This window comes from Odocoileus virginianus, chromosome 6 (genome assembly GCF_023699985.2).
Source record: "Odocoileus virginianus isolate 20LAN1187 ecotype Illinois chromosome 6, Ovbor_1.2, whole genome shotgun sequence".
Lineage (NCBI taxonomy): Eukaryota > Metazoa > Chordata > Mammalia > Artiodactyla > Cervidae > Odocoileus > Odocoileus virginianus.
In genome coordinates this window covers 9839563-9861404 of record NC_069679.1, presented here as the reverse complement: position 1 = coordinate 9861404, position 21842 = coordinate 9839563, and the positions used below count along the sequence as shown (strand labels likewise).

Sequence of the window (21842 nt, the reverse complement as noted above, 5' to 3'; positions counted from 1 at the left end):
AGGCCACTCCTCCAGCCATCGTCACGTCTCAGACACAGGGCAGTGGGGTCCACTGGTAGAGGAGAAGGTGTAAGTGGGAGAAGAGACCACAGTGATGAAAGCACCAGCTGAATGGAGAAGTGCCAGGGGATGAACCGCCACCACGAAAGTGTAGCTTCTGGAAGAGGAAAGATCGTCTAGAGAATTTCTGGAAAACATTCTGTTTATTTGGATGTGTAAGTCCTTTGGGCATAGCTAGCCCTCTTAAGAAATTCTGCAATAAAACTCCACACAATTCTTTAAGGTTCCTACAGTCAAACGTAGGTTTCCTTCAACTGTAACTGTGTTCTGAGACTGAGCCACACGGACCCTGAGATTATTAATGTTGCCATTCCTTTGGCCACTTTAGCAAACTCTTCTAAATTTTAAAGGGGTCTCTATTGATTCTCTATGTTTTCTAGATATATGATTATCTACCCTAGAATCTATAATAATTTTCTCTTTTTCAATAGAGAAAAAGGTGCTTTCCACCACCAGCACCACCCCTCCCCACCCCCCCCACTTTATGAAATTTTGCCTTGGCTAAAAGTGCTAGGAAAATGTTTTAAACAATATTATTGATGGAGGATGTTTTTGTCTTATTCCTATCTTCAGATAGGTTTTCTTTATCAAATTAGGGAGCTATCTTCTCTCCTGGCTCTTTTGAGTTGTATACATTTTGTGTTTTTCCCCACTAAGAAGGAATGTTTCCATGGTCATTTCAGTGGGAAGGGAAGGGAAGCAAGTCTCTGACAACTGCTGCCGCTTTGCCTCTGCGGGTTACAGAGGAAGCGCACAAGTGTTCTGATCCCCAGGGAAACCATGCTGGTGGACCGGAGGGGGAGGACCCCAGACAGCTGCTTCTTCGTCTCTCTGCGAAAGCACAAACAGCCATCAGGAGGTCTTCCCTGGGGGTCCAGTGACTGGGACTCCAAGCTCCCCATTCAGGGTGCCCAGGTTCCATCCTTGATAATTGGATCCACATACGGCAAATAATCCCAACACTACCTAAAGATCCCACAGCCCTAACAAAAGACTCTGCATGTCACAGCTAAGACTCGGAACAGCCAAAATAAACATGTGTTAAAAAAGAAAGAGAGAGGCATTTGGAAAGGCAGTTGATTTTGTGATTAACCCCGGGAAGTTGGTCCTTCTGCGGCCAACTTTGATTCTGAGAGATCCAGATGTATCCCAAGTATTTGAGGTACATAGCCAAAGCTCTCAGGAGGATGAGGCAGATGCCAGTGGCTTTTCACCGTTCTTGATTCTCAGTTTCCTCTCCTTTTCTCTCTTCTCTCCGTCTTTTCCATTTCCTTCCCCCATCTCCGGTCAGGCTTCCCAGGTGGCTCAGTAGTAAAGAATCCACCTGCCAATGCAGGAGACGCAGGTTCGATCCCTGGGTTGGGAAGATCTCCTGGAGGAGGAAATGGCAACCCACTCCAGTATTCCTGCCAGGGAAATCCCATGGGCAGCAGGGCCTGGAGGGCTACAGTCCATGGAGTGGCAAAGAGTCGGATACAACTGAGCACGCACGCACATACGTACCCATCTCCTCTTCCTCCTTTCCCCCCTCTTTTCCCTCCTCTCCCAGCCTCCCCGTACCTCTACCACTTCTCTGCCCACTGCTTTGTCTTCCTCCTACTTCAACATCTTAACTTCTCCCTACATCACCTGTTCGTTTTCCTCCCTTCTCCCCTCTCTCTTTTTCTCTCTGCCTCTTCACAGTTCATTTTTTACTTTCTCTCTTTCCTACAGAAAAAAGAAAATTAAAATGGAGAAAGAAAATAATTTGATAATGTTTGGATTGCCAAAGACTGACAGAGGCCAGGGCCATTGTGTTACCCAAAGAGCAGCGCCCACATTTCTTATCAAAGCTGGAGGGAGAATTACCAAGCTGTTACCTACTCACATTTCAGGTTGAAGACCAAACAGTCAAGTGCAGAAGGGCCAGAGGCAGGTTCCAACACAGTCTCCTGACCACTAACCTCCCCCTCCCCACCCTCTACCTATGCCTGCCCACTTGCTCACATCTTCCTCTCCCAGCACATACCTGGCCCAGCCACCTCTCCAGAGCCCCCACAAACATGTGCAAACCCTCGCTCCTACCATCCGTGGCCTATGCTCCCCTCGTCTTCACCTTCACAAATCCTCCCCAACCTCCCAAGCTGAGTTCAAATCCCACCTCTTCCAAGAAGCCATCCCTAAACACCCCAGCTATCAGAAACTTCCTTTCTCTAAACTCCTGCAGAACCACAGGATCCCAGCACTGCAGGAACGTAAAACTCAGCATCTCCCCAACCAAAACACATCTGGGACTTCAGGAAGTTAATGACTTACAGAAGCCAGTAGTATCGATCAGCCCTTAGTGGTAAGTAACAAATGAAAATATATCCTCTGTGACTGGGAAATCGTGTATTATAATCTTTCCCATGGTTGCTCAGAGTTTACGCTTCTCAAAGTCAAGAATCACAGCTTAGCATTTTTCTTATTTCCTGAAGCAGCCAAATAGTAATTATTCAAGGACATGAATGAATGAATGAACTGCTAAATGATGGAATGAGCAGCTGAATAAATGGAGTGAGTATTTAAACAAAGGAGTGATTCAGAGAATAAATGGATGTCTATAGGAACAAATCATTAAACTGCTGTATTAATAACTCAGGCAGGATAAGAAATGCCAAGGAAACAACGTCAGTAATGGTCCCCTTTTCAGCAAGGGAGAAGTATGACATGAGGAGCAGACTGAGGTTGGGAGGTCTTGGAGTGGAGAGTGAAGAGTACTGGATTTAGGCTCCAAAGACCTGGAGTGGTCCCTGCCTGCCTTCCTCCTAGTGTGGTGTGTGCTCATGGATGGGAAAGCATTGGGCGAACGCAGAAGTGTTGTACATAGACTTTATTGTGTCTTTTGATTGTGAAATGAGGCCAGAGGGAGCCAACGATGGGCCAGGCCATGTCTGCACGTGAGCAGGAACCAGACGCACATCGCTGACCAGGAGTGGCCTTATCCACACAGGGGCTGCCTGCGTCCTGCCTTGGCTGCTGTCCAGACCTCAGACACTTGGGACAAGAAGAGACATGCAAGGGCCACAGAACTCATGGACGGACTAGAGACATGTTCCTAGGAAGGGTTGCAGGCAGGAAGGCAGGTACCCACAGCGTACCACCCACAGTGGAAATGTTGGTGCCCACCCAGCCCTCCACTCTCGCCCACATCCCCTTTGGACTGTGGAACTTTTAGCATCTGCATTTCGCTGAAGCACACACTTATAACTTATGAAAGAGCATATTGGGCAGAGGAAATGGAAATCCTGGGGTCTGATTCACACTTGCCAATACTCAGAAAGTCCCCAAAACAGCCTCGGACCCACTCACTCACCCAGCCAGCTGCCCCAGCTGCCTCGTGATGGAGGTCCCAATTTGCTAATGATGGTCCCACGGAAGGCACAGCCATGAGGAGCCCTGCACAAGGGCTCTTTTCACTGTATCCAGGAAGGATGTATTTCTCCAGAGCCCTGGACCCCAGACATCAGCTATACCAGAAGCTGCCAAGCACTTTTTAAGTAATGGAAATCATTCTTTGATTAGAAGCCTATAGGAAATCTGTCGTTAGAATGAATAGATTAAAGTGAAGCTGCTGCCACCTGGATTGGAGGTGAAAAGCCCTGAATCCCCCCCTCCCCACCCCTAACGCCACACACATACTTGGAGTCAAGTATGCCACCCCTTGAAGGTACCTGAGACATTTCTCCAAGTTTCTAGGACAGTGCCAAACACAGACCTGTTTTTAAGGGTGGGTCAACGGAGACCTGAAGGGAAGACGATTCTGGGTCAAGATCAAGCAGCGTATTCATGAATGGGAATCCTGGCATCTGTCAGCCCAAGAGTGATGTAGAGGCGGGAGGGCTATGCCCATGAGAATGACCTGAGTCAGGATGAGATGATGATGAAGCACCCATAGGGGTCGCATCAGGCAGTTCTGCTTGGACCACGTGATCCGACCTCACAGCCTGCTCCTAATTGCAATGCTTGTGAGTGCACTGGAATCCTGAATTACTCAAGGGATCAATTAATCAATGGGAGCATGAGAGCCAGGGGCCTATGTTCTAGCTTCTACTCTGCCTCTCACCTGCCAGAGACCTTGGGCCACTGCCTGCCTGAGTTTGACTCATCATCTTCAGTATCCCTTCCAGCATCTGTGCTCCACACACAGGCAATGAAACGAAGCTTTATCACCTACTGCAGGTACCAGAATTCCTCTAAAGTGCAGAAGGTCTCTATCTGGGGAGACACCTTAAAGAGCAGATGGCGAGGTCTGAAAGGCATGGGTATGTGCCAGGTCCAAGGCCATGGGGGCACAGGTAAGCCTGTTCTGCAGGAAATGAGGTAAGGATTGAGAATTGCTTAAAATAGGGAAAGGGAGAGAGAGAATCAGAGATGGGAGGAATTGGGGAGCAGAAGGTCCTGCAAAAGCTGTGGCTGCCTGGAGTAAAAGGCAAGGGAGAAACATCAGTGGTGGAATGGCCAGAGGGCATTTTAAAATCAGAAACACCTAATGTTCAACTTGAAGTTTTTGCCTTGCCTGACCCACAGCTGCTTTGTGCCAGAGCTGTTCTATGAACATGAGATGAGGCTGAACTTTCCTTCTGGGCTCATGAGCCATGGGGTAAAGAGAGTAGGTGTGAAAGCAGGAGCTTTGGGGAAGCAAGAGCTGATTATATGATCTACCAGAGGATCTCAGGAATTTGGGGGTCACTGTATCTCCACAGGGAGGGCTTTGGAGGTCTGAGTCAATCTTAACTGGATCTCAAGAGGCAGAGAAGAACACACATAACATATAACCTGATTTCAATCATAAGAAATATTTATGTTGTACGTTCTATGTGTCCAGCTCAGAAGGGGAAGGCAGTGGCCGTGACATTTTAGCAATTAATTGGGACCTTGGGGACTTGTTAAAGAGGAAGCTTCCTAGGCTCCTCATTGTAGATCTCAATTCGATGGAACTTAGACAAACACTAGGATGAGATGGTGATATGATCCCAACCCTCAGGAGCTTGCAATGCCCTTGGCTATTTTAGAGGCAGGACTCATCTGAAGGCCTCTGTCCATCCTCTGGCCACTGCCGGTTTCTGTTGGTCAAGAGCCTCCAGGCCTAGCACAGAATAACCAACCTCCGCTGAGAGATACCAGTCTTTGCTTTGGGATCTGAGTTCCAGATGCCAGGGCTACTGTCTTTGGCATATGGTTCTTTGTCATTCCCTTGGGAATGCTGTACCATCTAAATGGAAAAACCGATTGACTCCAGTTCTAAAATCCTGATCTTTCACACCTGATCTCACATCTCCAGTGTCCTGGCCTATTTCCAGCACCTGACTCCTTTCCTACCTGGACCAGTGAAGCCATCCATCCTTCTCGGCCTCAGCTGGCCCCTCTGGAATAAGCTTGGCCAGCTTTCCTTGTGGCCCTTCTAGGAACAACTTAATTGGGGGAAATAAGACAAAGAGAATTAAAAGAGAGGATTTCGCCAATATATGTAAGCACAGCCTGGGAGGCTGAAGCTGGGTAGAGATCAGAGCATCCAGAGGCACAACCAGGAGATCAGCCTAATGGGAGAGAGCCCAATGGGCTGGAGGGGTTTCTGAGAAGGAAGTTAAAAAGGAATTGAAATGAGGAAACATAAAGTTTTATTCATTCATTCATGCATGCAACAACACGTGCTAAGGACCTCTGCCTTAGAGTAACAAACATAAACTAGTTCAACCTTTGTCTTAAGGAGTGTGCCATCTACTAGTGGACGGAATTGGTCCTTGAAAGTCAACAAGATTCTGGATAGTCAAATGTTGGCCGAAGTGCATTCCAAGCAGGAGGAACAGCTTGAACAAAAGTGTGGAAGCAAAATGGCAGAGCTGAGAACCAGTTTGTTGACCACCCTAAGTGGAACAGAAGTGCAGGGAATTACATTCTAACTCAACAGATCTTTTCTGTGGGGCTGGGCCCAAGCTAGGTACTAGGGACATTAAGGCGAATAACACAATCTCTGCCCTGAATAACTAGAATCTGTGTTAGCATTCCAGAAAGTACCAGGGAGCCACATGGTGTGTGCCTACTCTCAGAAAGCATTGCAAGCTACCAGTGTGGGTGACACCACAGACCCAGCTAGCCTCATCTCCCAGCAAAAGGACAGACTGGCCAATGATCTAAAGAGAGCCGGTAGAGAGAGCTCGAGTGGCCTAAAGAGAGATGAAATTTAGTTTGGGGAGATAGATGTCCCTGAACTACAATCAAGTCCCTGATTCTCCCTGAGGGAGGCAGAGCCTTAACGAAAACCACCCAAGAAAAACAGGGAGGAGGGCTGGCACCCTTGAAGACAGTCTAACCTAAATAGACAAACATAAAGCGCCTATGAAGGCAGGGTGGGGTGGTTTCCCCAGATGTGTGCTTGAAGACAGTCTAACCTCAATAGACAAGCGTAAAACATCTATGAAGGCAGGGTGGGGTGACATCCCCAGATGTAATGCTTTATCCTGCAGAATGATCACGGGCAGAGCAGCCCATGGCAAAACGCCTCTCTCTGATGTATGCAGTAAAGGCTGCTCAAGTCAGGGCTGGGAATAACAGATTTTATTACTTTCTGGTTTTGTTGCTTTGTTTGCATTGCTTTTCTGCTTCTTTTGTTCTCAATGAGGTCTGAAAAGTCAAGGTGGTTCTAGATGGTTTGGAGGAAAACATACTGTCCTGAGAATCAGAGAAAGTCTGGCCCTGATAAGCTGTATGACCTTAGGCAAGTCCCTTCCCCTCTCTGGGCCCACTCCTCAGTTACCTGTCTACCTCATCATATTGAGTGAGCGTCCAAAACTATAAGAATAAGACATTATTCCTTTCAAAGAAGTAGAGAGAGAGGAAGAGGGGTAGGAACAAAGCTCTAGGCAAAGTAGAAGCTTCTGGAAGCAGATCCTAATGCTCTGCCAACATATGTGGAGGTTGTTAGAAAATGGGGCTATGGCAGGAGGAAGTTTGAAGGGTGTTTCCCCCTAGAAACCAGTGGTGTGGGGTTAGGTATGCATTTCATCCGGTTTGGGAGTAGAGCTTGATTTCTAGCTCCTTCCCACCAACCCAGCCTGAAGGTGGAACAACACCCTCTGTGAGTGCTGACCAATCAGCTGAGAACCTCCAAGTGCCTCCTGGTGCTAAAGCGCTACAGAAGTGAAGATCAGAAGGACCATTACACCCAGCTTTTCCTCAATGTGGACAGAGAGGAGATCCTAGAACTTCCTTTTTACTCTTTTGCCAGTAGATGTTTAAAACTCACACACACACACACACACACACACAACAGATGAATGGATAAATAAGATGTGCTACATATATACAATGAAATGTTACTCTGCCGAAAAAAAAGAATAAAATAATGCCATTTGCAGCAACATGGATGGATCTAGAGATTATCATACGAAGTGAAGTAAGTCAGAAAGAGGACAAGCATTGCATGGTATCACTTAAATGTGGAATCTAAAATATGATACAAATGAACTTCTTCACAAGATGGAAACAGACTCACAGACATAGAGAACAAACTTTTGGTTCCTAAAGGAGATGGCAAAAGGGATAGGTTAGGAGTTTGAGATTAAAAGATAAAATACGCATACAACAAGAATTTCCAGGAGATCAAACCTGCCAATCCTAAAGGAAATCAACCCTGAATATACATTGGAAGGACCAACGCTGACGCTGAAGCTCCAATACATTGGCCACCTGCTGTGAAGAGCCGACTCAACGGAACAGACCTTCATGCTAAGAAAGATTGAAGGCAAAAGGAGAAGGGGGTGGCAGATGATGACATGGTTAGATAGCATCACCAACTCAATGAACATGAATTTGAGCAAACTGCAGGAGATATAGTGGAGGACAGACGAGCCTGGAGTGCTTCAGTCCATGAAGTCATAAACAGTCAGATGTGACTTAATGACTCAACAGCAACAACAAAGAACTATATTCAATATCTTGTAATCACCTGTAATGGAAAAGGATCTGAAGAAATATACATACAACTGAATCATTTCGCTGTATACTTGAAACTAACACAATATTAAAACTCAACTCTACTTCAATTTAAAAAGATAAAAAAAGCCATCACACCTTACTTTGGGGTTCCTGCAGTCACTCAAGGAGCTCGTGGAATGAAGCCTTCCTCATAGGCTCGCCTACACCTGCCCAGCAGTCAACATTCACTGACAATCCCGGAGCCCCTCAGCCTCAGCCTCAACCCCAAATCCACTTTGGGAATTAGATTCTCCTCGAAACAGAACATTCTCAAAGACTAGACAATGGTCAAGAACGCCAGCTTTGGAAAGTCTCCCTGCAGTCTCTCTCCATTGCCTTGGTTTAGGTCCTTGCCAGAGTCCAAATGAAGCCTTCATCTCCTGCTCCAAGAGGGGCTGGGTGATGGTCAAGCCTGGTGAAAAACAACAGTCACACCAGGGGCCATAGCTCCATGAAGGACTTACCACAGAGTCTCTCCCCCATGGGGGATGCAGAACTTTGGACAGGGGTCCAGAGTCAGGTGGTAAGGAATGCAGTTGGCTGTGAGCACCCATGCCTGATTCTGCAGAGGGGAGACAGGACTGCCTTTCTATGAGGGCCATCCTGCTCCCTGGGGAAAACAAAGCTGACCTACAGCCCACGGGAGCGTGTCTCAGGGACAGACCATTAAGTAGCCCAAGTAGGGGTCTTTGAACTCAAAAGTATATTTAAAGGTAATGATGTAGGTGGAACTAGCAGACACTCAAAATGTATCCGGAAGAGTGATAGAGTGATCAAGAAGAGGAGGGATATAATAAGATATACATAACTAATGAGAACCTACTGTATAGCACAGGGAACTCAATGTTCTATGGTGACCTAAAGAGAAGGAAATTCAAAACAGAGGTGATATATGCAGACTACAGCTGACTCACTTTGCTGTACAGTAGAGAAGGACACAATATTGTACAGTCACTATACTCCAGTAAAAATTAAAGAAAAGAGAGAAGGAGGAAGGAGGGGAGGGGAGGAAAGAGGGAGGGAGGGGAAGGGAAAAGACGGAGGGTGGGAGGAAAGGAAGGAAGGAAGGAGAAAGTCACTTCACTTCCAAAGACTCAATTTCACCATCTGTAAAATGGGAATACAATCACCCACATCAGGCTTGTTGTGAAGATAGAAGGTATAGCTTCTGTGAAACCGCAATACAGAGCCGGTGCCCAAAATATCAAAGAGCTGAAGGACCTGTCCAGCTGACACCCAGCTCCTACTAGAGCCAAGACTGGAGCCCAGGGAAATCTGAATCTAAAATCAGAACTTCCCACACCAAACTGCCACACCCGACCTGCTTGGAGATAATGTCACTGAATCTAACACTTAGTCAACATGGTCTTTTCAGACAATGTGGCGACTCCCACCCAGGGTAGTCAAAATTCCCCCACAGACTCCAAATAATAACCCAGGAAAAAACAGCTCATGATGGGATTCACCAGAGGAAATAACCTGTTGAGAGACTGGAGGAGGAGGTGGGGAGAGACCAGCGAACTCAGGTTTCTTTCAGGCTGATGTCACTAACTTCAGGCTGCAGAGAAACTTGGATTCGCTGCCCCGGGAGCCTCCCAGTCTTCATCACCCGCCCCTACCCCAGTCCTACATGGGTTCTCACGTGCTGTTCTCTATCCTTTAGACCATCGCAGTGCCTCCCTCCCCGGTACCATCACCCAGGTGCTGGCAAGCAGACCGTGTGGTCGCCAGGGAGGTAGGGAGCCAGGATCCAACTCTGGGGGAGGCTGGGAGGTGTGATGAGGTTTGGGGGTCTGTCCCTCTGCAGTTCTAGTTCTTAGAAAATTAAGGAAGAAATAAGAGACTTTCCAATCAAGGTAGAAATTAACATCAGTTGTATAACTCCCAGGACACAACTTCAGTCTCCTTGAACAAGTGTGGTACAGACAATGAGTTCCTTCCCTTTCACCAACAGAAAGATCAGGGTGAGCAGGAAGCTATCTGGAGTGGAAACATAGCATGTTTACTGAGGGCATCCCTGTGTTATGGGTCCTAAATTCCCATTCAATCCTCAAGACTATCCACAGGGCAGGGAGGGCTTAGTCTCTTTCAGTTAAGGAACCGGAAATTCCAAAAGTACGAATAATTTCCCCAGGACATAGATTCTACTTACCAGCTGCTTATATTCAAAAGCCAGGCTTGGTCTTACTACTTCCTTTCTGGGTTTTTCAAGTCTCCTCAAGCAAGAACTAATCTCTTCCCTCTGCATCCAAGGTCATGGTGCTCCTAAAATCTGGATTTTAGTCCTCTACTATCTCTGCTCTTAATTAAAGACAACGATTGAGCGTTCCTGGATTTGTTTTCAAGACCCCTGTGGTGGCGAGAATGTTAAAGTCAATAACCAGGGCTGAAGAAATTATAAATGTCTTCATTACAGTTTATCAAAATTGATGTGCCAGTTAACAATCAAGCATCCGTCTGGCCTCATGCTAGATTGAAGCAGGATTCAAATGAAGCCCGAGATGATGTTCTTAGCAGCCTAGTTGGTTAGATAAGACATAGGAAACGGCAAAGAACAATGTGTGACCGTTTTAACCAAGAACACAGAAACTCAGCTTCACCACTGCGTGACATTAGGCAAATGCTTTCATCTCTCTGAGGCTCCATTTCCTTATCTGCAAAATGGGAACAATGATGCTATCTGCCTACAGAGTTATTGTGAGGATTAAGTGAGACAATCACAATAAACTGTTTAGCACAGCGCCAGCAGAAACAGATCTTAATAAACAAAGCTCTTAATGATTTTAACAGCATTGTTGTCACAAGGGATGTTGGGAACTGAAATTTATTAAACAGCTCCTGTAGCACGTCAGACCATTTAAGACAACTTTCAATCCTCAATCAAGCTAGTCCTCTATTATTATCTTCATTTTCTAGATGAAAAAACTCGAGACTCATCACGTGCTGACTCACTAGCAAAGTGAAGATTTGAAACCAGGTCTGTGTGATAGTAAGACAGATATGAACAGATCAAAGCAAACGAACAGGTTTATGAGGGGTTGGCACTGTTGGGACTCTAAAATCTCTAGGACCTTCTGGAGCAGGCTGTACGATAGAAAATTCTATGATGGTGAAAATGTTCTGACTTGCCCTGAACAATACAGGAGAGCACTTGACATGTGTCTAATGAGACCAAGGAACTGAATTTTCAATTTTAGTAAAGTTTAGTTAATTTAAATGGAAATAGCCACATGTGGCCAGTGGCTGCCATATTGAATATCAAGGTCTAGACTACAGCTCTGGCACCCTCTCTAACCTTGCATCCAAACCTCCTCCCCACCCCTCCTGATGTCGCCCTGATGGAACTTGCTTGCTCAGGTCCCCCCTGGCCCTGTGTTCCCAACTCACATCCCATTTCAACCCCTCTCTCTGATCCCTGGCTTTTGGTGACACTCCTTGCCCCCCTCACACCAACTGCTTCTCCTGAGTTGAACATTAGCTTCTCTCTACCAGCTGTTGTGCTCTGGTTTCCTGCTGTGTCTGGCGAAATCTCCCCAGACCAGGCCCAGGACCCTCAGAATCTTCAGCCTTACCTGAATATCCACCAACATCTCAGGCCCAGGTGCAGATGCCCTGGGGAGGCAACAAAGGAACAGAACACCCAAAACTGATGTGACCAAGAAATCCCAGGATGTTTGGTTGCTTCCATATGAGAAAAGCACAAAGGATAAGTGAAGGAGTAAATGGGGAGACAGGATACACTGGAAATACCAAAAGGTGTTCAGGTTCCTCCAGGTGCAAAGGTGCTCCCGGGCGGGCGGGGACAAGAGAGCCACCTCCTGGCTTGGATTCCCCTGGGAGAGGGCGAGGGCACTCTGTGTCCAGGCTCCAGCCTCCTCCGCCCTGCTCTGACCTCTGAAGGCAGCTTGGAGGACATGGTTTCCTCCACCACCAAGCTGCACCACAGCAGGGCAGAAGAACGGAGCAGGTCTCCACGTTCCTCTGCCTTCCTCTCTGCTGGGTGGAGTGTTGGCAGTGACCAGCTTCCTCTAGTGAAGGTGTGGGTCGTACTTGCAACGGTGCTTCTCTCGTGCTTCCAGTAAACACTCCCTCCTCTCGCCCCTTCCAGCCACGGAGGGTAGCAGCTCCCTGCTGCCCGCGCACCCCAAGGGCTGCAGCAGCTCTTGTTCTTCCCCTGAGCCCGAGCCACCCCCTTAAGTGGTCCCTTCTTCAGCGCTCTTCAGGTGTACTGTCTGATGCCTCATCTGTAGGTTACCTGCCAGGACCCTGACGGATACAGGGTCTATGCTGTGTCTTAAAGGATAAGTAGGATGGATGCAGCAGAGAAGAGAAACTCAGAAAACAGAAGACCACACAGAGGAATAGAGGCAGAACAGTCAAAGTCCTGCTCAGGGTGGCAAGGCCCTGGAGAGGGGCTCTGGGTCGGGGAGCTGGAGCTGGAGCTGCTCCGCCGGGCAGGGGAGGCTTTCATCATAGGAGTCAGAACTGTGAGAGCAGGAAGCCAAGGGACCCACGTCAAACTAGGATAAGGCCCTACTTCAGGGTCCCTTGTGCTTTGAAAGTTTCCATGGAACCAGCCCTTTACGAGTCTCATGATGTATCTGGATGACCACACACCTGGCTTTTATATACACATGACACCACTGGTGAATAAACAAAGCTCTAGCTGAGTAGATTTTCTCCCTGGCTTCCGTGACAATCAAATGAGAAAAATTCCATTAATATTCAAGCTTATCTATCCCATAGCCAATTACCTATGGAGTCATAAATATATACTTCAGTCTGTTAGACAGGAACATTCAAATCCTGCCTCTTTGTATCTTATTGGCTAAGCAAATGCAAGAACACATTACATAGTACCTAAGTGTAGATAGATCACTGTGATCACTGTACTTGTCAATTCTCCCCTGCATAATTCAGATCTACTTCAGTTTGGGAAAAGATGTTTCTAATACATATTTTATGCCAGATGCCACTGGAACAGAGTAGGGCATGCCTGAAACGCTCCACGTGATGAGACTAGAGTTATTCTTCTCCATACTCAGCAGCTCCTAGGCCTCCCTGGCAGCTCAGATGGTAAAGAATCTGCCTGTAATGCAGCAGACCCTGGGTTGGGAAGTTCCCCTGGAGAAGGAAATGGTAACCCACTCCAGTATTCTTGCCAGGGGGATTCCATGGACAGAGGAGCCTGGCGAGCTACAGTCATGGGGTTCCAAGAGTCAGACACGAGTGAGCAACAAATACATTCACTTTCACAGCAGTTCCTAGGAAAGCATGGTGACCTCTGGTGCCTTCATAGCTAAGAGAATGTGGGCACCTGGGTTGGCATTTGCAGAGACGTGGCTAGCAGAACTAATATTGCTCCCTTAGCTGAAAGGACACAGAATTCTTTAATGGAATCATGCGTTCATACATACAGAACTATGATATCTTAAAAGACAGGTGAAAAAAATTCTGACTGTATTTCTCAAATTTAAAAAAAGAAAGACTGTTTTGGCTGATATTGTGCCAAAATACCACGTTAACAAGATTTTTGCATCATTTGCTTCCACCTGTTTATTTGCTGAGTGCTGCATGATGGTACTTTGATTGTCAGCAATGTTTCTTAAAGATTTTATAAGGCTTGGGCTTCCCATGTAGCTCAGGTGGTGAAGAATCCACCTGCAATGAATGGGACCTGGGTTCAATCCCTGAGCTGGGACGATCCCCTGGAGAAGGGAAAGGGTACCCACTCCAGTATTCTGGCCTGGAGAATTCCATGGACTGTATAATCCATGGGGTCACAAAGAGTCGGACACAACTGAGCGTGACTTTCACTCACTTATAAGGCTTATCCTTTTCCCACAAGTTAATTGATAACCTTAATTACCTAAATAGACCTAAAATTTCAGGGCTAAATGCAATGGCTGACTTGTTTGCATTTTTTTCTGCCATGCTAATTAATTCACGTGGGTGAAAAGTCCAGAGTGAAGAACACACAGAAGGTGAAAAATAAATGTCCGAGTGACCCATTAGAAGCATTACCAATTAAACCACTGCTTTGTAAAAATCACTAACCAGTGAAATCGACAAAACTGAAAATTTCCACATATTTGCCAAGGGAGTCTAACGAATGGTACAACATGTCTACATGTTTTTCCATAGAATATTATCTGTTCCTTTTATTTTTGACAATCCCTGCCCCTGTATCTTAAGCAGAACATTCTTTCTCCAAATTAAAACCAATTAAAACCTATTTAAGGAACACTGCGACAACAACGTTTAACAGAAATAACAGCACTCACTGCAGACACAAGGCAGCAGAAGTTGCGAAAATCGATGGTTTTGCTAATGTCGCAACGGAGACATTCGAAGTTCGCTTCTCATTTTCAAATTTGTCTGTGTTGACTGAATATCTTGCGGTGCTGACATGTTTTACTTTAGAGTATAAGTTTGACGTTTGTTTAAATAGTTATTTTTTTTTTTGTTCTACAGGAAAGAATGGTATTAAGTGCTTAATACAGTTTCCTGTTTTATTGTATGTGGGTGAGGTGCCACATTAAACTTCTACTTTGAACCCAGTTTTACAGATAATGCCATGGCATTGAAAGAGAATCTAAAATGGTTATATTTGTGCAGTGAATAGCAAAAACTAAACCATTGCAGTTTTCAGAAGGGCAAAGGGGGGAAATTGAGTATTCCATTTGCACTATGCACTATATCATCCATTTTACTGCATTATTAATTTCCATCTTCCCAACAACTTTGAAAGGCAAGAATGTTTACCATCCTCTTTTAGCAAGTGAGAGGCCCTTCACTCAGGGGGGTTTAGCAACTTGCTCAAGGTCAAATAATATGACTAGATTCCGACCTGGGTCTGTCTGGCTCCAAAACCCTCATGAGGTCAAAGAGGGCTCTTTCCCAGGAACCCAGGATCACGGGATGTTTCCTGCCAGCCTTAATGACCATCTAAAATGGTGGAGCCAGCGGTCACCGAAGCAGAACTTGGCTTTCTGATGTGATCTGAGGGCACATTTGGCATCAGGCCAATGCCCTAGTACAGCTCCAAGAGCTGTGCCATTTGAGTTGAGGGCACTCGCACCATTAGTCCTACGATTACGTTTCTGTGTTAGGTGCTCAAAGGGCCAGGTAGGTGCAGGGGTGAGTTTCAGCTCTGCCATATATAGACCCTGGGCTAAGCAGTAAAACCCACTTCACCTGCAAAATAACTTAAAATTCAGGAAAAAAAAAAGTGGGTAGTGGGTGGGAAATAATCTATCCAACATCAAAAGGCTGTCTGAAGGAATAAATTAAATGATCTGTGAAAAATCCTTGGAAAGGAGCATACACACAGAAGGTGCTTAATGGACGTCGGCTGCACACGGAAGCCGTTAAAGCTGCAGTGAAGGGGCACGGCCCCAGGCCCAGAGCGCTGCCTTGGGTCCACCGCTGTTCAGAGAGCAGCCCCCGACCAACAGCATCGCCATCACCGGGAGATGCTTAGAAATTCAGGCCCTACCCTAGACCTATGGATTCCTTTCTAACGAGATTCAAGTGTGCGCATTCAAGTTTGAGAAGTTCTGCTTTAGGCCTCATAGTCTGGCTCTCTAGATCTCAACCTCCAGAGAGAGAGAGAGTAGCAATTATTCCTTATCACAAAAAAATGGAATCAAAGGTCCTCTGAAGTTCATCCAATCCAGGAAAGGTGAATACCTGGCATGGGTGCTGCCATTCCATTCCCAGCAACCAGGGCAGACACTGCTAATCAGTCAGGGAGTTCTTTGTCACTGAGTTCAGAAGGAGCTACTTCATCTTTCACGATGTACTCCAGGAACTCACTCTTTCTCTTGGAGTTAATATGAACATGAAACCTACTTCCTACCCACTCCCACCATGCTTTATTCATAGGTGGACCTTATCTCCCTTTTAAGGCTGTTTTTCCCAACTTTCCAACCAATTTAACATTTATACCCTACAAAAATACGCAACTATCTAGTTACACTGATTCAAGAGACACCGAGTGCCACCAAGGTTAAATGACATCCCCCAAGTGGAGAATCCTAGTCCTCTGGCCCAACTCCTCTTTTTGTCCAGGCCCATCTCTGTGCCAGCATTCACATCAGTGCTTCAGACCAAGGGAAGGAAAACTTGAAACCTCACGATGAACCTAGGACATCATACCAAGGCACTCAAAAACCAAGATAGAAAGACAACAGGAAGTTTCTTTAAATGCTTTGAGACCTTGAACCTCTCCTGCATGCCCTGGCCACCCCACCCTGTCTCCTGCTGAGAGCTGGAGCCAGCATCTTTGCTACCAGGAAAGGATGGTGTGCCAAGTCAGGCTCGCTCTCAAGGCCTTCACCCAGGTTCCCCAGTCACCTGCCTCAAACCAATGTGCAAGAAGCTCTGAAATAGGAGCAATTTGCTGAACTTCATTTTTGTTCACATGTAATAGGAGATGGATGCCCCCACCGAACTGTGGTGCCAATCAGCCAGTGGGAAGCAGCCCATGTTTTAGGAAGGCAAATCATTAAGAACTGGAATAAAGGGTAGGCATACATACAAGCTGGATCTAATTTTAAGTGAAAATTAATGGCAAATTCTTGTAAACCACATTAAGGGCTATTGTCGTTCATTTGAAATCAGTTAAACATGGAAACAATATGAAAACCGTCTTGAGTTCATGGAATATAAATATTTGCCTATGTTTTTTTGCCAGTGCCCCAGAGAGACTAGGAGAGGTTGGCAGATCGGTGTTCTGTAAACACATTTACAAAGACAAAAAAAAGGAACCTGACTCTTGTTGGGTTGAACTATTTGTCAACTTTTCCATTTCCTCAGTCAGAAGATAATTAAACAGTAAGCAGATGTCAGAATCTAATTGTTTCAAGGAAAGATTGCTTAACGACTTATGTTGCTTGTAATTTCTATGTATTGTCTGCAAACAACACTTTGGTGGGTACAAGAAGCAGAAAGGCACCCAGTTCGTTGCTCTCGCCATGGAAGCAGAGGGTCTGCCAACAAATAGATCCATGTAGTCGCTCTTAATATTAAGAAACAAGCAAGAAAGTCCCTGAAACAATGCTTTGGGTGTATTGGACTGGAGAGAAGTTTGACTTTTCAGAAAAAGGAGAGAGGGGGAGATGGGGAAGAGAGGATGGAGATAAGGAGAAGGAAGAGTTGGAGAAGGAGGGAGAGGAAAAATAGGAGACGATATGGGAAAAAAGCAGTGTTTGTGGAGGGAGGGGACCAGATGTGGTCCCATCCAAAGGGCCTGGTCTTCAGAGTCAACCCTGCTGTTTGGTTCCATCACTTTCCACATTTGAGAGCTTGGACCATTTATTTGACCTCCCTGAATTCATTTCCTCATCAGACGATTGGATGCAATAATCCCTGCCCTGGCTCTATCACAAGCATGTTGTTTAAAAGAGTAATATATATGAATGTCTCAAAATTGTGAAACACTACAATTACTTTAATTTTTCATTAAAAAGTAGAGGGAAATTGGGTGGAGAGTTAAAACAAAGTGAGGTATGTTGGGCTAAAAGAGGGTCTTCTCTCTGTTTTGTGGGGTACACTCTTGTAGGGGTCCCACTGCAGCACTGCTTGGGATCCAAGGTGTCTCAGAATTTAATGGAACAGCTCCATCACATTCTCCATCACATCACAGAGCCCTCCCCTTAAAATACACACACACACACACACACACACACACACACACCTACTATCCTCCATGGGTCTCGAGTATGTGTCCGGGGAGCAAGGTATGGAACAGGCTTGAGAAACCAGAACCTCTGATCACTTACAGCTGGGTCAAAGGCATTGTTAATGACCTCTCCTTTCATGATGAATCTCTTCCCTGGGAGCTGTCAACCAGCCCTTAAAAATAGACCCCCCTCAACTAGGGCATCTCACTGGTTACCAAGCATGGCTATTGTAGCCAGTAAGACTTCAACTCAGAATCCTATAATGTAATTTATTATGTGATTAATAATATGTGATTATTAATAATATGTGATTATTATATTATAATATTAATATATTATTAATAATACATGATTCCAAGGAACCAACTTATTAATGAACTATGAGGCTCACATTCACTCTGAGCTCATCCCTGACACTCCCTTACTGTGTGGTCCCAGACCAGCATCAATCCTCTCCGGGCTTCCAGGTTCCCATCTGTAAAATGAAGCTGAACAGCTTGATCTGAAGAAACTTTCTCTTTGTAACTTTCAACATTCTCACCACTTGCCCATTGGAAGTCTAAGGTATAAAGCATAGTCCAGGCTCCCCTCTGCCGTCCTACACTCAGTGGTCTGTCCTGGAGAGGTTGGTTTATGGGGACTACAGAATAGGTGCCCTTGCCCTCTGGATTCTTCATGGCCTCAGCCAACAGCACGCCCCAGCAGGAAGCCAGAAAATGGAGGCTGAGGTCTAAGTGTTCAATCTCCTCCTCACTCCTCAGGAGCTCTCCCCCAGCAGATTGCCTCTCTTCTGGAAACTCGCAACCCCTCTCTCTCCATGGGACTCTCCCCTCGCAAGTGTCGTGAGCAGCTTTCTCCCCTCATTTCTGCAGGCCTAGGAATGGCCATAGCCCTACTGTGACTAGCCCTAGGGAACTGCATAACCCGCTATGGTTCTCCCATCCCTGACAGCACCTCGGTAAATGGCCCCTTTTGTAAATAACCCTCACCAATGGGGGAAGTCACAGATGGTCAGACTGACCCATGGAAGGCATGTGTGGTCCAGTGGGGCCAGGAGTGAATGAGTCAGGGGACCAGGAAGGAGAAGGCAGGACCAAAGTTTGGGGTCTGGGAAAACAAGAAGTTTAGACAGATAAGAAGGGGATGGGAGAGGGCATTTGAACCACAGTTGGGTGTGGGGAGAGCTGTGATGCCGGGGCCCTCTGTGAAAGGAGGCAGAGCTGTCTGCCTGGAGGGAAGACCTTGGTGGAAAAGGAATGAGGGGATGTGGTTGGAAAAGCTGATGAAGGCCATATTGTAGGGAGCTTGAAGGCGAAACTGAAGCCAAGGACGTTATTCCAGGGGTGACAAGAGATTTTGGGTTGTTTAGAACCAGGGAATGGCCCAACAGCACCGAGCCATTTTAGGAATAATAACCTGGCTGAGGGGAGCAGACCATAGTGTTTCCAGTGGGGCAGCCCTAAGAAAAGGGCACAGAGGATGATGCCAAAAGTGACTCAGCCACCCCCCCCATCTCCAGTGAACAGTGAGGGTGGAGGCAGCCCAGGTGTTACCCCTGCTCCCCCAAGCAATCTCACACTCATGTCAGCCTCAAAAGAGCAGAGTGAAGTGCATTGCGTCCTGAAGATGAAACGGAAAACACATTCTTGGAAGAGAGCTCCTCTCAAAGCCGTCCACCCACAGCCCCCAAAATAAGGGGTAGGCAATCTGCTTCTCCTGGCATCGGATTCATCATGCTCCTGAGGCCAAGAGGCCCTAAAAGCATACCTCTGCTCATTTGCATGAGAACAGCCCAATGGGGACCATCTGTCTCAGGATAGGGCCAACGTGTGGGTGGAAATGGTAGCCCCCCAAGGGGTGCTATTTCAGAGTTTCCAGGAAAGAGTTCTGGTGAATATCCCCAGCCACTAATTGGGGGTCTCTCTTTAGCCCTCTGCTGAGTTCTCTGCTAAATGGGAAGCCCCGGCCCCTGGATGGTGGGGGACACTTTCTAAGAGGTTCTGTCCCTGGCATCTCAGGATGAACATGTCTGGGGAAGGAAGGAGCCCAAGGGCTCTGATCTCCTGAGACAATGCAGACAAAATGAGCAAGAAAAGTCAAAAGCATGCAGATTTGAGAGGTGGAGGCCCCTCAAACTACCTGCAAACACTTCTGCTCAGGATTAGCCCTACATCTCCTCCTTGAGAAGGTTGATTTTTGTCCCGATGGACCTGGAAAGGGGCCTTCCTTCCTCAGAGGGGCTCCACAGCCTACCCTAGGGTCCACTTCCTTGGTCATCCCCTGATCATGTGAGGGTCGTCTTAGTGTTCCCCAGGGGGTCACGATGGTTGCATGGACCAGGGAGGAAGCAGTTGAAGAATTTGGATGAAGACAGTAGGGGTCTTAGATCCAAGCTTTGGAACATTCAAACATTTAGAGGTCCAGTAGAAGAGATGGAGCCAGCAAAAGAGGAGGAATCGGTGAGTTAGAAGGAAAACCAAGAAGTGAGTGTCATAAAAGCTAGGAGAAGCAAAAGAGGAGGAAGTGGTCAGTTGCCTTCAATTCCCCAGGCAGGGGGGCAAGTATCGTGACAACAGTTGCGGAGGTCACTGATGATCTCGACAAGAACAGTCTCGGTAGGATGCAGGAAACAGAAGACTGAAGTTAGCATCTCTCCTACCTTCTGAGGGAAATACGATTATCCCATTTCATAGATAAGGAAGCTGAAGCTGAGAGAGATGATCTGATTTCCCCAAAGCCTAGTTACCTATCAGACTGCTCCCCAGCTGCCAGTGATCATGGGGCCATTGACGGGATGTCATAGATGAGGTAGATGGAGACTTTGGTGGTATTGACAGTGATAACGATGCTCACGTTCTTGGTAATGTTGATGATGATGGTGATGATGACAGTGATGTTGCTGGTAGTTGTTCAGATGGGGAAGTTGATAGTGACAGTGATGTGAAACCAACTGGTCTGTGGAATCAGACAAGTCCAGATCTATGTCCCAGACAGTCAGAAGCACATAAGCTTTTCAACTTCAGAGCTTTAGTATCCCTAGCTGTGAAATGGAGATAATATTCCCTACCTCAGAGAACTGTTATGAGAATGACATATATGGGAAGCCACTCTGAAGCACTGGTCCCCTAGCAGGCGTTCAATAAATGCGTGTTTGTTTCATTTGTCTCCAGGACAGATTTACAGAAAGCAGTGAACATTCTTGTCTGAACCTTACCTTTCCAGCTGGACCCATCCCTCTCGGGGTTAACTCCTCTCCCCAGTCAGAGTTAACTCTACCCTCGAGGTGAACCATCTTGGGGGCTGCCTACTCCCCCTCCCCACCACTTTTTGCCCACACCTTTCTCTAAGGGTGAGCCCTGCACTCATGTCTGCCACCACCCCACCCCCTCCAGCGGATGAGTGCCCAGAAGACCCCACAAGGAAGAAGGATGGGAGTAAAACACACAAACACCAAGCACTATTATGTGTCCAACACCCTGGTCTCATTCATCTGGGAAAGAGGGAGTGTAGGCTTGTGAGTTTGGGCTTTGGAATCAGACATGTCTAGAAGTAAGCACCTCTCCTACTTCAAGTCCTTATTCAAATTTCAGTTTCTCCAGGAGGCCTACCCTGACCACCCTGTTTATACTGAAATTCCCCTCTATGAGACCTTCCTCTCACCCTTATCCTGCTTGACTTTTCAGCCCTCTTTTCACTTGCTACTTATTTTTCTTATGTTTTATGTTTGCCTGACTTCTTCCACCGGAACGTTGTTGCAAGGGTAGAGACCATCACCTCTTTGGTTCACTGATACATCCTCATACCCGGCACAGAGGAAGTGCTCACCGGACACGTGTAGAATAAATGAAGTGTCAGCTCAGTCCTTAGCAACACATGCATAACAAGCAGCTTACCCATAACTCAAGTTCACCAGATCTTTCTGGCCCCAGACCCAGGGCCCTTGCACACCCACAAATTCCATTTTCTTCCTGGTCACAGCCTATCCACACAACCCCACCCGTCATCTCTAGAACCCTTTCATTTTGAAGTCTCACTCTTACCTCAGTCCACTGAGGTATTTCAGGGTCAGGCTGCTATTTGAAGAAGATGGAACGCTTCCTA

General features: G+C 46.6%; 1 long non-coding RNA gene across 2 annotated transcripts in view; it reads right to left on the bottom strand.

Moving 5' to 3' along the window:
• Positions 1-14465, bottom strand: part of LOC139035562 (uncharacterized) — a 32761-nt gene extending 18296 nt beyond the window's left edge. The window contains exons 1-2 of one of the 2 annotated variants that reach the window (XR_011488160.1): positions 14340-14465; positions 10208-10405 (exon numbers count right to left, since the gene is read on the bottom strand). This is a non-coding gene — a long non-coding RNA (uncharacterized lncRNA). The remainder of the gene's footprint in view (positions 1-10207; positions 10406-14339) is intronic. The other variant, XR_011488159.1, reaches the window with a different exon arrangement.
• Between the last annotated feature and the right edge of the window lie 7377 nt (positions 14466-21842).